The sequence below is a fragment of the Bombina bombina genome, chromosome 11 (assembly GCF_027579735.1).
Source record: "Bombina bombina isolate aBomBom1 chromosome 11, aBomBom1.pri, whole genome shotgun sequence".
NCBI classification, from domain to species: domain Eukaryota; kingdom Metazoa; phylum Chordata; class Amphibia; order Anura; family Bombinatoridae; genus Bombina; species Bombina bombina.
The window spans coordinates 126,704,319-126,716,980 of NC_069509.1; positions in this window are offsets into that span (position 1 = coordinate 126,704,319).

Consider the following 12,662-nt stretch of genomic DNA (forward strand, 5'->3'; position numbering starts at 1 on the left):
GACACTGAACCCAAAAACTGTATTTTGTTATTCAGATAGAGCATGCAATTTTAAGCAACTTTCTAATTTACTCATTATCAATGTTTCTTCGTTCTCTTGCTATTTCTATATAAAAAAGAAGGCATCTAAACTTTTTTTTCTTGGTTCAGAACTCTTGACAGCAGTTTTTGATTGGTGGATGAATTTATCCACCAATCGGCAAGGACAACCTAGGTTGTTCACCAAAAATGGGCCGGCATCTAAACTTGCATTTCAAATAAAGATACCAAGAGAATAAGAACATTTGATAATAGGAGTAAATTAGAAAGTTGCTTAAAATGTCATGTTCTCTCTGAATCACAAAAGAGAAAATTTGGGTTCAGTGTCCCTTTAACCATGCTCAGGCAATGGAACGGAGATTATGTGGACTTGTCTCCTCGCATACTGCAGGAGACAAGGGATTCTCTTCAATGGGGGTTGTCTCTGGATCATCTCTCCCAGGGAACCTGCTTTCGCAGACAATCTTGGGTGATTGTGACAACTGACACCAGCCTTCTAGGATGGGGAACAGTCTGGGGCTCCCTAAAGGCTCAGGGAGTTTAGACTCGGTCAGATTCCGTTCTTCCTATAAACATTATGGAGCTGAGAGCGATTTTCAATGCTCTTCTGACTTGGCTCCAGTTAGCTTCAGTCCAGTTTCAGATTCCAATCGGATAACATAACTTCAGTAGCTTACATCATTCATCAGGAAGGAACGAGGAGTTCCTTAGCGATGACAGTGGTATCCAAAATTCTTGCTGTCTGTCGGCGATCCACATCCTAGGGGTAGACAACTGGGAAGCGAACTTCTTGAGCAGGCAGACTTTTCATCCGGGGGAGTGAGAGCTCCATCTGGAAGTGGTTTCCCAGCCTGATTCTCAGATGGGGGACAGAATACCAAGCTTCCTTAGTACGGGTCGAGGTCCAGGGACACAGGCAGTACTGAACATATTCCCTGGTGGTACTTTTGGACCTTCAGGCTAGCATACCTATTTTCTCTGTTTGTTTTGCTCCGGCTTGGCTTTGCAGGATTTGGTATGCAGCTTTGGTGGACATGTCATCTCTGCCACCTTGGAGACTTCTGTTGAGGAAGGACCTTCCAATCCAAGGGCTCTTCCTTCACCCCATTCTAGTTTCTCTGAAGCTGACTGCTTGGAGATTGAACGCTTAAATTTATCCAAGCGGGGCTTTTCTGAATCGGTCATAGACCATGATTCAGGCTTGTAAACCTGTAACTAGAAGGATTTACTATTAGATATGGCATAAATAACTATTTTTGTGAACCCAAGGGCTTCTCTTGGAGTAGAGTTAGGATTTCTCGAATTTTGTCTTTTCTCCAAGAGGGTTTGGAGAAAAGATTATCAACAAATTTCTGCTTTATTTATTTTGTTACACAAGCGTCTGGCAGATGTACAGTCTTTTTGTCAGGCCTTGGTCAGGATCAGGCCTGTGTTCAAGCCAGTTACTCCTCTGTGGAGTCTTAATTTGGTTCTCAAAGTTCAAGGGGCTCTATTTGAGCCTATGCATTCCTTAGATATCAAGTTATCTCATCTCGGAAAGTTATATTTCTCTTGTTAAGTGTATCCAGTCCACGGATCATCCATTACTTATGGGATATTAACTCCTCCCCAACAGGAAGTGCAAGAGGATTCACCCAGCAGAGCTGCTATATAGCTCCTCCCCTAACTGCCATTACCAGTCATTCTCTTGCACCCAACGAATAGATAGGATGTGTGAGAGGACTGTGGTGATTATACTTAGTTTCATACCTTCAATCAAAAGTTTGTTATTTTATAATAGTACCGGAGTGTGTTATTCCTTCTCTGGTAGAATTTGAAGAAGAATCTACCTGAGTTTTTCTATGATTTTAGCCGGAGTAGTTAAGATCATATTGCTGTTTCTCGGCCATCTGAGGAGAGGTAAACTTCAGATCAGGGGACAGCGGGCAGATTAATCTGCAAAGAGGTATGTAGCAGCTTATTATTTTCTGACAATGGAATTGATGAGAAAATTCTGCCATACCGATATAATGTAAACTCAGCCTTAAATGCAGTAGCATCAACTGGTATCAGGCTGTCATGTATGTATATTTTACACTTCAGTATTCTGGGGAATGGCACTTCACTGGAATTATACTGTATGCATAAAACTTTAGCCTAATTTGCAGGGACTAGCAACAGGCTTTTTAATAACACTCAATTTATTAATGTTAAACGTTTTTTGCTGGCATGTAAAATCGTTTAATTTTCTGAGGTACTGGGTGAAAAAATATTTTGGGCACTATTTTTTTCCACTTGGCAGTCGTTTTATTTAATTTATGACAGTTTACTGATCTCTCTCACTGTTATGTGTGAGGGGGAGGGACCTTTTTTGGTGCTTTTGCTACGCATCAAAAAATTCAGTCAGAAGTTTGTCTTCCCTGCATGATCCGGTTCATCGCTACAGAACTCAGGGGTCTTCAAAACTTGTTTTGAGGGAGGTAATCACTCACAGCAGAGCTGTGAGATTGTAGTTGACTGTGATAAAAAAAAGTTTATTTCTGTATTTTTTTTTTTTTTCTGCTATCAGGGTTAGTTATCCTTTGCTAATGGGAACAATCCTTTGCTAAAATTGTGTTTTTTACAAAGATTTGATGCTATAACTTTTCAGTTTATTAATTTTCAACTGTCATAACTTTTTCTGTGCTTCTTATAGGCACAGTACGTTTTCATATTATAGTAAATTACTTGAAAAGTATTTCCAAGTTGCTAGTTTATTTGCTAGTGTGTTAAACATCTCTGATTCAGAGGAAGATATATGTGCTAAAGCCAAAGTGGAGCCCAATAGAAATTTATGTACTAACTGTATTGATGTTTTTTGTTGCCTTTTTCTCTGCTCACAGAGTGTCAGGGCTCTCGGCGTTGCAGTATGAGTCCCCTTACCCTATTTTTCATTCATTCATTCGTACTAAATTAGGATTTCTTCCTAAATTTTGTTTTGGTAGAAACATTTATCAGGAGATTGTTGTTCTTTCATTGTGTCTTAATCCTACCTCTCAGTAGGAAACGTTTTTGCACAATTTGGATGTGGTTCGTGCCTTAAAGTTTTTCCTGCAGGCGACTAAGCAATTTGTCAGTCTTCTGCCTTGTTTGTGGTTTTCTCGTCTTTTTGGTTGAAGAGTATCCTACGTTTTGCATATAAGACTGCTGGACAGCAGCCTCCAGAGAGTTACGGCTCATTCCTCGAGGGCGGTTGCCTCTTCATGGACATTCAAGAATGAGGCTTCTGTGGGACAGATTTGCAAGGCTGCTACTTAGTCCTTTCTTCACTTCATCAAGTTATACAAGTTTGGCACTTTTGCCTTGGCTGAGGCTGCTTTTGGGAGAAAGGGTTTTTCAAGCAGTGGTGCCTTCTGTTTAGGTTGCCTGTCTTGTCCCTCCCGTATCATCTGTGTACTCTAGCTTGGGTATTGATTCCAAATAGTAATTAAGATGATCCGTGGACTCATCGTGTCATTGAAAAGAAAATTTATGCTTACCTGATAAATTTATTTCTTTTTTGAAACGATGAGTCCACGGCCCGCCCTGTTTGATAGACAGGTTGTTGTTGTTGTTTTTTGTAAACTTCAGACACCTCTGCACCTTACTTCCTTTCTCTGCTTTACTTCGGTCAAATGACTGGGTTGGGAGTTGGGAAGAAAGGGAGGTGATATTTAACAGCTTTGCCGTGGTGCTCTTTGCCGCCTTCTGCTGACCAGGAGGTGAATATCCCAATAGTAATTAAGATGATCCGTGGACTCATTGTGTCAAAAAAGAAATAAATTTATCAGGTAAGCATAAATTTTCTTTCTCTACCACCAGGAGCAGGCAAAGATTCCCAAACCCCAAGAGCTCTATAAAACCCCTCCCAACTCACACATACCTCAGTATTTACGTTGCCCCTGCTGGAGGTGGTTGAAGAATGACAATGTGCATATGTTTTTTCACATAGGAGGGTTTCTCCTGTTAAGTGTAGTCAGTCCACGGGTCATCATTACTTATGGGATATTAACTCCTCCCCAACAGGAAGTGCAAGAGGATCACCCAAGCAGAGCTGCTGTATAGCTCCTCCCCTCTACGTCACACCCAGTCATTCTCTTGCACCCAACTAATAGATAGGATGTGTGAGAGGACTGTGGTGATTATACTTAGTTTTTATATCTTCAATCAAAAGTTTGTTATTTTAAACAGCACCGGAGTGTGTTGTTTCTTCTCAGGCAGAATTTGAAGAAGAATCTACCTGAGTTTTGTATGATCTTAGCGGACGTAACTAAGATTCATTTTGCTGTTCTCGGCCATTCTGAGGAGTGAGGTAAACTTCAGATCAGGGGACAGCGGGCAGGTTCACCTGCAAAGAGGTATGTTGCAGTATATTATTTTCTAAGGAATGGAATTGACTGAGAAAATACTGCCAATACCGATATAATGTAAGTTCAGCCTTAAATGCAGTAGTAACAACTGGTATCAGGCTGATATGTATATATGTTTACACTTCAGTATTCTGGGGAATGGCACTTCACTGGGACAATACTGTATGCATATAACTTTTAGCCTAACTTGCAGTGTGAACGACTAGCAGCAGGCTTTTTAATGACATTTCATATAATTAGATTTTAAACGTTTGCTGGCATGTTAAATCGTTTAATTATCTGAGGTACTTGGTGAAAAATTGTTTTGGGCGCTATTTTCCACATGGCTGTCGTTTATTTTAAATTAAAAACCGTTTCACTGAGCTTCCCTCACTGTTGTGTGTGAGTGGGAGGGGCCTATTTTGGCGCTTTTGCTACGCATCAGAAATTCAGTCACAAGTCTGTCTTCTCTCCCTGCATGATCCGGAACGTCTCTACAGAGCTCAGGGGTCTTCAAAACTTATTTTGAGGGAGGTAATCACTCACAGCAGACCTGTGAGATTGTGCTTTGACTGTGATAAAAACGCTTATATTTTAAATGTTGCTAGTTTGTTAAACATGTCTCACTCAGAGGAATATCTCTGTGCTATATGTGTAAAAGCCAAGGTGGAGCCCAATAGAAACTTAAGTACTAATTGCATTGATGCTACTTTAAATAAAAATCAATCTGTACATGTTGAACATCATTCACCAGACAACGAGGGGGAAGTTATGCAGACTAACTTGCCTCACGTGTCAGTACCTGCATCTCCCGCTCGGGAGGTGCGTGATATTGTAACGCCAAGTACATCAGGGCGGCCATTACAAATCACTCTACAGGACATGGCTAATGTTATGACTGAAGTTTTGTCTAAATTGCCAGAACTTAGGGGTAAGCGAGATCACTCTGGGGTGAGAACAGAGTGCGCTGATAATACTAGGGCCATGTCAGATACTGCGTCACAATTTGCAGAACATGAGGACGGAGAGCTTCATTCTGCGGGTGACGGATCTGATCCAAATAGACTGGATTCAGACATTTCAAATTTTAAGTTTAAACTAGAAAACCTCCGTGTACTGCTAGGGGAGGTATTAGCGGCTCTGAATGATTGTAACACGGTGTAGGCTGGATAGATACTATGCGGTACCGGCGTGTACTGACGTCTTTCCTATACCTAAGAGGCTTACGGAGATTATTACCAAGGAGTGGGATAGGCCCGGTGTACCCTTTTTCCCCCCCTCCTATATTTAGAAAAATGTTTCCAATAGACGCCACCACACGGGACTTATGGCAGACGGTCCCTAAGGTGGAGGGAGCAGTTTCTACTCTGGCTAAGCGTACCACTATCCCGGTGGAGGATAGCTGTGCCTTTTCAGATCCAATGGATAAAAAGTTAGAGGGTTACCTTAAGAAAATGTTTGTTCAACAAGGTTTTATATTGCAACCCCTTGCATGTATTGCGCCTGTCACGGCTGCGGCCACATTTTGGTTCGAGTCTCTGGAAGAGACCCTTGACTCAGCGCCAATAGATGAGATTTCAAACAAGCTTAAAACCCTTAAGCTAGCTAATTCATTTATTTCTGATGCCGTAGTACATTTAACTAAACTTACGGCTAAGAATTCCGGATTCGCCATTCAGGCACGCAGAGCACTGTGGCTAAAATCCTGGTCAGCTGATGTTACTTCTAAATCTAAATTACTTAACATACCTTTCAAGGGGCAGACTTTATTCGGGCCCGGTTTGAAAGAAATTATCGCTGATATTACAGGAGGTAAAGGCCATGCCCTGCCTCAAGACAGAGCCAAACCTAGGGCTAGACAGTCTAATTTTCGTGCCTTTCGTAACTTCAAGGCAGGAGCAGCATCAACTTCCTCTACTCCAAGACAGGAAGGAGCTGTTGCTCGCTACAGACAAGGCTGGAAACCTAACCAGACCTGGAACAAGGGCAAGCAGGCCAGAAAACCTGCTGCTGCCCCTAAGACAGCATGAAGTGAGGGCCCCCGATCCGGGAACGGATCTAGTGGGGGGCAGACTTTCTCTCTTCGCCCAGGCTTGGGCAAGAGATGTCCAGGATCCCTGGGCGTTAGAGATCATATCTCAGGGATATCTTCTGGACTTCAAAGCCTCTCCCCCAAAAGGGAGATTTCATCTTTCAAGGTTGTCAACAAACCAGATAAAGAAAGAGGCGTTTCTACGCTGTGTACAAGATCTTTTACTAATGGGAGTGATCCATCCGGTTCCGCGGTCGGAACACGGACAAGGGTTTTACTCAAATCTGTTTGTGGTTCCCAAGAAAGAAGGAACCTTCAGACCAATCTTGGATTTAAAGATCCTAAACAAATTCCTAAGAGTTCCATCGTTCAAAATGGAAACTATTCTGACAATCTTACCCATGATCCAAAAGGGTCAGTACATGACCACAGTGGATTTAAAGGATGCCTACCTTCACATACCGATTCACAAAGATCATTACCGGTATCTAAGGTTTGCCTTCCTAGACAGGCATTACCAGTTTGTAGCTCTTCCATTCGGGTTGGCTACGGCTCCAAGAATCTTCACAAAGGTTCTGGGCTCTCTTCTGGCGGTACTAAGACCGCGAGGAATTTCAGTGGCTCCATACCTAGACGACATTCTGATACAAGCGTCAAGCTTTCAAACTGCCAAGTCTCATACAGAGTTAGTACTGGCATTTCTAAGGTCGCATGGGTGGAAGGTGAACGAAGAGAAGAGTTCTCTCTTACCACTCACAAGAGTTCCCTTCTTGGGGACTCTTATAGATTCTGTAGAAATGAAGATTTACCTGACAGAAGACAGGTTAACAAAGCTTCAAAATGCTTGCCGTGTCCTTCATTCCATTCAACACCCGTCAGTGGCTCAATGCATGGAGGTAATCGGCTTAATGGTAGCGGCAATGGACATAGTACCCTTTGCACGCCTGCATCTCAGACCGCTGCAATTGTGCATGCTAAGTCAGTAGAATGGGGATTACTCAGATTTGTCCCCTACTCTGAATCTGGATCAAGAGACCAGAAATTCTCTTCTATGGTAGCTTTCTCGGCCACATCTGTCCAGGGGGATGCCCTTCAGCAGGCCAGACTGGACAATTGTAACAACAGACGCCAGCCTACTTGGTTGGGGCGCTGTCTGGAATTCCCTGAAGGCTCAGGGATCATGGATTCAGGAGGAGAGTTTCCTTCCAATAAACATTCTGGAATTGAGAGCAGTTCTCAATGCCCTTCTGGCTTGGCCTCAGTTAACAACTCGGAGGTTCATCAGGTTTCAGTCGGACAACATCACGACTGTAGCTTACATCAACCATCAAGGAGGGACAAGAAGTTCCCTAGCGATGATGGAAGTATCAAAGATAATTCGCTGGGCAGAGTCTCACTCTTGCCACCTGTCAGCGATCCACATTCCAGGAGTGGAGAACTGGGAGGCGGATTTCCTAAGTCGTCAGACTTTTCATCCGGGGGAGTGGGAACTTCATCCGGAGGTCTTTGCCCAAATACTTCGACGTTGGGGCAAACCAGATATGGATCTCATGGCGTCTCGCCAGAACGCCAAGCTTCCTTGCTACGGGTCCAGGTCCAGGGACCCGGGAGCGGTCCTGGTAGATGCTTTGACAGCACCTTGGACCTTCGGGATGGCTTATGTGTTTCCACCCTTCCCGATGCTTCCTCGTTTGATTGCCAGGATCAAACAGGAGAAAGCATCAGTGATTCTAATAGCGCCTGCGTGGCCACGCAGGACCTGGTATGCAGATCTAGTGGACATGTCATCCTGTCCACCTTGGTCTCTGCCTCTGAGACAGGACCTTCTAATTCAGGGTCCTTTCAAACATCAAAATCTAATTTCTCTGAAGCTGACTGCATGGAAATTGAACGCTTGATTTTATCAAAGCGTGGATTTTCGGAGTCAGTAATCTATACTTTAATACAGGCTAGGAAACCTGTTACCAGGAAGATTTACCATAAGATTTGGCGTAAATACTTACACTGGTGTGAATCCAAGAGTTACTCATGGAGTAAGGTTAGGATTCCTAGGATATTGTCTTTTCTATAAGAGGGTTTAGAAAAGGGTTTATCTGCAAGTTCTTTAAAGGGACAGATCTCAGCTCTGTCCATCCTTTTACACAAACGTCTGTCAGAAGTTCCAGACGTTCAGGCTTTTTGTCAGGCTTTGGCTAGGATTAAGCCTGTGTTTAAAACTGTAGCTCCACCGTGGAGCTTAAACTTAGTTCTTAACGTTTTACAGGGTGTTCCATTTGAACCCCTTCATTCCATTGATATCAAGTTGTTATCTTGGAAAGTTCTGTTTTTAATGACTATTTCCTCGGCTTGTAGAGTCTCTGAGTTATCAGCTTTACATTGTGATTCTCCTTATCTGATTTTTCATTCAGATAAGGTAGTTCTGCGTACTAAACCTGGGTTCTTACCTAAGGTAGTTACTAACAAGAATATCAATCAAGAGATTGTTGTTCCATCATTGTGCCCTAACCCTTCTTCAAAGAAGGAACGGCTTCTACACAATTTTATTTACAGGCAACTAAAGATTTTCGTCAAACTTCTTCCCTGTTTGTCGTTTATTCTGGACAGAGGAGAGGTCAAAAAGCTTCTGCTACCTCTCTCTCTTTCTGGCTTCGTAGCATAATACGTTTAGCCTATGAGACTGCTGGACAGCAGCCTCCTGAAAGAATTACAGCTCATTCTACTAGAGCTGTGGCTTCCACTTGGGCCTTTAAGAATGAGGCCTCTGTTGAACAGATTTGCAAGGCTGCAACTTGGTCTTCTCTTCATACTTTTTACAAATTTTACAAATTTGACACTTTTGCTTCTTCGGAGTCTGTTTTTGGGAGAAAGGTTCTTCAGGCAGTGGTTCCTTCCGTATAAAGATCCTGCCTGTCCCTCCCGTCATCCGTGTACTTTAGCTTTGGTATTGGTATCCCATAAGTAATGATGACCCGTGGACTGACTACACTTAACAGGAGAAAACATAATTTATGCTTACCTGATAAATTCCTTTCTCCTGTAGTGTAGTCAGTCCACGGCCCGCCCTGTTTTTTATGGCAGGTCTAAATTTTAAATTATACTCCAGTCACCACTGCACCCTATAGTTTCTCCTGTCTCGTTTGGTTCTCGGTCGAATGACTGGGTGTGACGTAGAGGGGAGGAGCTATATAGCAGCTCTGCTTGGGTGATCCTCTTGCACTTCCTGTTGGGGAGGAGTTAATATCCCATAAGTAATGATGACCCGTGGACTGACTACACTACAGGAGAAAGGAATTTATCAGGTAAGCATAAATTATGTTTTTTTCACATAAAAGGGTTTTTCAGTGGGGCCGAATATTCCTTATCTGAGGTGGAACCTGATATTTCCTCCTTTTTTTTTTTTTTTTCTTTTTTTTTTTTTTGTTTAAAGTTGAACATATTAGTTCTCTTTTAAAAGAGGTCTTAGTCACTTTTGGGGTTAAAGATCCTTAATCTTCTGATAAAACTAGTTTAAATTCAGTTTCTTCTAAAGATGTGGTAAGTACACAGGTTCATCTTAATTACTGTTGGGAATACCACCCTTCGCCAGCAGGAGGAGACAAAGAGCACCACAGTAAAAATTAAGTATCACTTTCCTACCCATAAACCCCAGTCATTCTCTTTGCCTCTATGTGCATCGAGGAGGTGAAGTTTTTTAGTGTGTAATTAAATTATATTTTCTTAGAAGATTGAGACTTCAATCAAGCTGCAGGGTATAACCTAGCCCACGTTGGTCTTTGCGGTCGAGCTGTGCTGGTTTTAAAGCAGTGGAGAACTTGCAAAGTGGTGCTTGCTCCGTTTCTCTTCCTATGCTGCCCTGACTTCAGATATCTAAGTTGGTTACTTGGCTATCTGTTATCCTAGTCGCTGTGAGGAGACTGTGTCCTCTCACATTATGTGATTCGGACAACAAAGCAGGTAAGTTCGGGCCTTCCTTGTGGGAGAGGGGCACAAGGAAGTTCCTGCTTAAAATAATGTAAGGGATGGTAGCTCACTTATAGGATGGGTGTTTGTATTATGACATGCTCGCAGGCACAGGTTGTTGAGAGACGTGTGGGACTCAAAGGTCTCAGGGCTCATATTCATGTGTTTGGGTGCTGCACTGTTAAACTGTTTTTCAAATTACGGGCGTTTTTATTTTATTTTTTAGCCACACCCATATCCTTGCTGATACCACAGAGTGTTTTTGCGCCTTTCTGATGTTCGTGATGTCATCAGGCCTACGCAACCTTGCTCTGTTTTTTTTTTTTTGCTGCATGGTGCGGAGCACTTAGAAGACGTTGCAAGGTTGACTGCTTCAGGTGGTGGTAAGGGCACTGAGGTGCGGAGGGAGGTAATAACTGAGGAGTTTTATTAAAGATTTATAGTTTTGAGACTTGGTTCATTTTTTTTTTTTATTGTTAATTCATTCTCAATATTAACGCTAGAGGATTTGAATAGAGGATATTAATCAGTTATGTCTGATATGGAGTCCACTGCATTCAATACCTGTTTATTGTGTTTAGACTCACAAATTGCAGCACCCATACAGTTCTGTTCTTCCTGTGTTAGACATTACAGGGTAAAGATAAGTTATTTGTTATTTTAATGTTGAGCGTTCTGTTGAGGATGTTGTCCAAGTAATACTAGGGCCTTCCCCTATTTCGTCCCAAGCCTCTATGGCAGCTAACACTGTGTCCTGCGGTTCCTCTTTAACTCCCAGTGGAGAATTTTTAAAGGCAGAGATTGCTGCACAGGTATCCTCAGCCATATCTGCAGTTTTGGCCGAGTTTCCCAGATTTTTAGGGAAGCGCAAGAGGAAATCTAAGGTTTCAGAGACTAGGGTATCTGTTTCTAACACCAGGTTCCTTTAAGATCTGAGGAGGATTCTCGCTCAGAGGGTGAGATTTCAGATACAGACAGTGTAATGCCTTTCTCTGATAGTTAAGGATTTTCCTTCAGGTTTAAGCTGGAACATCTCCGGGTGCTATTAAAGGAGGTTTTAGCTACTTTGGACGACTGAGACTCAGGCAGTAGTAACGCCTAAGAAGTCCAGTAAACTTAAGTTTCTTTGATGTTCCTTCCTCTTCAGAGGTTTTCCTTAGCCCAACAGTGGGAGAAACCAGGAGTGGTTTTTACACCATCTCTGGTGTTTAAGAAAATGTTTCCAGTAGAATCATCTATCCAGAGTCTTGGTCTTCGGTGCCCAAAGTAGAGGGTGCCATTTCTACTCTGGCCAAGAGGACTACTATCCCTATTGAGGACAGTTGTGCCTTCAAAGATCCGAAGAATAAAAAGATGGAGGCTTATCTTAAGATAATCGTTTTACTTCTTGGTCTCCAATGGAAACCTGTGGTATGTATTACCACGGTGACTAGTGCCGCCTCATACTAGTTTGAGACTTTAGCGGATTCTCTACAGGAGGATATGCCTCTAGACGAGATTCAGGACCGAATCAGAGCTCTCAGGTTTGCCAATTCCTATATTGCTGATGCGGTCCTTCAGGTCCTTAGTTTGGGAGCTAAGGCCTCTGGTTTTGCTGTTTTGGCCAGACGGACTTTATGATTGAAGTCTTGGTCAGCGGACGTTTCATCTAAGGCTAAGCTGATGGTTCTTCCTTACAAGGGGAAGACCTTATTTGGACCAGGTTTGGCAGAAATTATTACAGGCGGAAAAGGGTCTTTTCTGCCCCAGGATAAGAGGAGCAAACCGAAGGGACGTCAGAGTACTTTTCATTACTTTTGCAACTTTAGAGGAAAGTCTTCCTCATCCTCGTCTAAACAGGATATAACAAGTCAGCCTGGAAACCGAACCAGTCCTGGGGTAAGGGTAAGCAGACCAAGAAGCCCATGACTGACTGTCTGCATGAAGGGGTTGCCCCTGATCTAGGCCTGGATCTAGTTTGGGGCAGACTTTCTCAGTTTGCTCAGGTCTGGTTATGGGATGTTCCAGACCCATGGACGGTGGAAATTGTTTCTCAGTGCTACAGGTTAGAATTCAAGGGTTGTGCACCCAGGGGCAGGTTTTTGCCTTTCCAGATTATCTGCAGACCAGATAAAGAGAGAGGCATTCTTGAAGTGTGCCGAAGACCTCTTGGCTCTGGGGCTGATTGTTCCGGTTTCAAAGTTGGGACAGGGTCTGGGATTTTACTCAAACCCTTTCGTGGTACCTTTCCGCCTGATTCTAGACTTAAAATGTCTCAACAAATTCCTCAAGGTTCTGTGATTCAAG